This window comes from Salvelinus sp. IW2-2015, unplaced genomic scaffold (genome assembly GCF_002910315.2).
Source record: "Salvelinus sp. IW2-2015 unplaced genomic scaffold, ASM291031v2 Un_scaffold2717, whole genome shotgun sequence".
In the NCBI taxonomy this organism is placed as follows: domain Eukaryota; kingdom Metazoa; phylum Chordata; class Actinopteri; order Salmoniformes; family Salmonidae; genus Salvelinus; species Salvelinus sp. IW2-2015.
Window position 1 is genome coordinate 85,948 of NW_019944022.1, and position 4,533 is coordinate 90,480.

A 4,533-nucleotide genomic window follows, 5' to 3' on the forward strand; every position below is an offset into this window, starting at 1 on the left:
TGGAAGACATACACTATGTGTTCCTGAGCCTGTACAGCCAAGAAGGGAGTTTTACAGCATTCCTCCTCGCTGGTGCGTCACGGATCCTTGACTTTATTACTGAGGAGGGTACGAGAGGTTCCAATAAACTCTAGCAAGTGTTTCTGGACTGACATTAAAAAGGGATTAGCATTCTCTATCTGTTGTGACCTCTGAGTGCATCCACTAATGCATCCAGATCACATACTAGTTCATTCAGTGGTGTGCTGGTGGCATGCTAACATCAATTTCTGAACAGATTTAATATAATTGAGAGTGATTGGAATTATCAATTAATTTCTGAAATAGCATGGTTATAAAGTAACCCTACCACTGAGACTGGAGGTTTTCATTATGACTGGTATTCGACCCACATTATAATCCAGCCCTATTATAATCTTTTAAAATMTTGTCATCTGGAAAGGCTATTGGCCAAACATACAGTATGTTGCTTTAATCCATGATTGCCCAACCCGAGGTGAGGTAATACTTTAGTCCAGATGTTCAATGGCTGTGATAGACAAACAGAAATACTATTTGGGCCATTGGAGCATATTACACCCTGTTATGAAATTATGTAGRTTATACATATGTAACAACAATATTYTCTGAATGATTAAAATGTTAATATCTGTTAAGTGTTCTGCATAAATAAACTATGTTGCTACAGTGTTAAATGTGAAGTAGAGCCAGAGGTAATGCTCTGACATTAGCTTTGCAAACAACCCTGATGATGTTATTTGTGACAGTCTGAATGTATCTGCAGCTCTGGTTTTATAGCTACAATCCTCACACTTCTCAACAGACCAACCAGATTAACGCCAACAGCAGGCCTCTGATTACAGCTAATGCTGGTTTGATCTAGTGTTCAGGGATGTGTTAAGAATGAGGACGCCAATCGACTGCTAAATAAGCTCCTGCTGGGTTACTGAGGTACAGTAGGGGGGTGGCAGGGGCAGGCGAATTGAGACAGAGACTCGCGCGCTGGGAGACGCAAAAGGGTGGAGGTGGGCGTCCTTCTTTATTGAGCACAGCCCTCTGGGGGGCCTTGATGATGGACTCAAAGGAACACTTGCCGAATGCAAAACAGGCACCTTGTGCAACTCTCGACATAGCGAGCCCACATTCAGACACCTGAGAGCTGCCTGATGCACATAGCTCAATAAGCGATCGAACTTCGTATACCCCAACCTGTACACAGAACAGCAACCCAAGCTCACTCACTCCACTGTTGTTGCGAGTCTTTTAATTTTATTGTGTTTGTGTAGTAAAGTTGGGCCAAGAGTGCAATGTTCTGTCGCTCTCCAATACTCTAATCTGTTCTGAATCTTTGACAATTATGGACATTCTACTCCATGTTTCCAAAGCCCTGTATATCGTGCTTGCTTCTAATACATTCCCTACCGCGTAGGGGGGATTCTGATATATGTTTACCAGAGAAATATTTATCTCATACCCGCACCAGGCCTCAGTCCACATAGTGATTAAGGAGACAGCAAATTCCACAATGCTATCGCAAACAAGGATGCGTAACCCAAAATGAGAGTATGTTAGAGCCTAAATCCTTTCTATTGCGCTTTTCCCACTCCCCAACAACTATGTGTTGAGCAACAACAATCGTTCTCATGTACTGGTAATTCCCATATGAATCCACCTTGCGTCACATTGTACCTTAAGTACAACGATGGCATCTCTTAGTGAGTCTTACTTGCTACTCGTATATTTTGATTGGTCTCTGAGCCTTCTATAGTGCACTCTTACTTAGACTTGGAAGATATTATCTCCATCCCATTTTTGCTGACCTGTGCTCAAACGGCACCAAGACACACGCTATCAGTGCTATATCCCACCCCTACGCCTACCCGCTCAGATAGGTGAGTCTCTCCTTCGCTTAAGCATCATCAACATGCAGACGCAGGGAATGAAGTCTTTGTGGCTTTGCAAGACTAAATAGGAACACACACACCACATATACCAGTTAATAGAATGCATGCATCCACATCAGACTCTCTCACACTATCTAAAATCTTAACCACCTGCCAAGTCATGAGTCTTATCCTTGTGCCCTGTCACATGGCACATCTGGATGTATTCATAGTGGCACTAACACTGCATGACAACTACTATTACAATATAACTGACCATAAGGGGCCATGTCTTACATTTTACATCAACATAACAACAAACACTATATACTTTTATCACAAAGCTCTTATCCTGCCCACAATTGCAAATCAACGGCTACTTATCATGTCCTATGAAATAGTAAACACTTGAGCCTATGCTCCTAGATCACATACTCAAGTCTGCCATAATTGTAAGTAATTGCTTCTGTCAATGGATAGGGCGTAATTGCGAAAGATAGAGTTAATTTAAAGTTTCTCTGCACGATTTCAATGAATGAATGTGCCAAACAAATGTATATGTGTTATGCACTCATTATAGGTGCTGTTGTGGTAATATGAATGTTATGAGTTGTTTATCAAATGTTTCTAGTATGTCCAAGGTGCAGCTACATGCCCTTCATATTTTGAGAGAAGAATCATCAGTGTGTCCATGCATGATGGAATGACATAGTTTGGGCTTATTTTCCCCCCTCCCACCCCTGCCATTATCCTTAAAAGCTAGAGTAGTATAGCAACTGTGTGGCAGTGTTGTGTTCTATGCCCTACACATGTTGCAGGTCGCATGTGATGCTTGTAATGAGGAGACGCTCAATGTTGGAAGTCTATTTAAGTCTTTAGCAAAACACAGGAAGAACTCATGGCCCGAGTGTCCCACTGTGTAATCCCCAATAATAATTCCCTACCCGTTACGACTAAATACACTGAGGATGTAAAGAAAATAGTCCTTTTATCCCACACTAGCGAGCCGACAGAGTCAAATGGATGCTGAGCGTTTCTTTCTTATAGACGACAAGAGAAGTAGTGAAACCCCAAAGAAGACTCTATGTACAGTAGTCTGAGTAACGGAATAGCTAACACAGTGAGAAGTTCAGCGACATTATTCAGGACGATTTTAGATGCCACAGTGGGATGGAAGTAGACAAGCTAATTAATTATGACGTGCATGTAGACTTAGGGCGCTTCAATCAATTACACTTAGTCAATTACATTTGGGACATTTTTGATGGGAACTACTCAAGGTTGTATTGAGTCCCTATGAGTTTCCATATTGTGTACTGAGGGAGGCCAGTGATACCTCTCTATGGTCAGTCATCCAAACCTCTTGCCTACTTACTTAGAACATAACCCACACAGGAGAAGACATGACAGCAGAGTGAAATTGTATGCCCCTATAATTGTTCCAAGAAGATGAGAACTCTTTGAAGCATCTGGGCAATTTATAAACCAGAATATGCATTGTGAGACCATCCGCTCAGCCAATGCAGTCGTGCGCCACAGATATGTGTATCTGCCAGTGCCTTGGCTCATGTGCGAACTTTGGCTGCGTCATGGGCCCAGCGTGTTGGAGCTCAGGCCCAGTGTCGGCTTGATCTGTATTCCACAATGTCGTCTGCAACTTTGTGTGCTAATGTGTCTTCTATGAAGCTCCCCGACTGTTCGTGTGCATTTGCTGCAGGCCATCAGAATCACTCCCCCCACATCTCCATCGACCAGCTTTTCGTCTTCCAGGTCTGCGAGTAGACCGCATCGAAGGATTCCTCCCTGCTCCTCACGCGGACAACCTTCACCAGTGCAGTTCCCGCCCATCGCCCACCCCAGACTTTGTTTCAACCTCCGCCTGCTGGGTTAGTATGTGCACTCTCACATTCCTTACATCACATACAATCCATCTGAATATCACACTAGTATCCTACAAGCAAACCAGCAATTAAGCTTCGCCGTGAGTATCACTTGTTGCTGCCTCTCGCCCCCTCTCAGACATATCCTGGTGTATATACACATCTGGTCATCTAGATTTCGAAGTTTCACATAATATGAGTATGCTCTTCCGCAACATCACATTGATAGAGCACACAGCGCCATGTCCACTCATCGATTCCTATTCCTATTGTACTTGCCCACACCTATCCCCATACCCTGTTGAGTTACTCTGTTCGATCGATGAGAGGAGATGACTGCCCGTGTCTTGCAAAGCTAATGTCATGTAACACAGACCCGGATTTGTGTAACGCTCTGCATTAGAATCCATGTATATCTTTTGCGGCGAGTGATACAAACTAGCGTATATGCCGCAACAATAGTGTGTGGGTGTGGCGAAACATGAAAGTTATGAACGAGAAGATACACGAGCTTAGAATATTTTGAGCTTAGTTAACATTTTAATCATTCAACAAGATTGTTGACATGAGAAAACAATATGGTGAAATACTCAATAATGCTACTTAATATAAATTTATCGATGAGATGAGACCGAGAGGACCCACCACCAATGTGAGCATGATGCAGGACACACACAAATGGATGCACCCTGCAACTCTTGTAGTTCTACTGAATGCAGAGCCGATAATTGACATGCTTTCTGTTTGTCTATCACCACGGGGAAGACGTA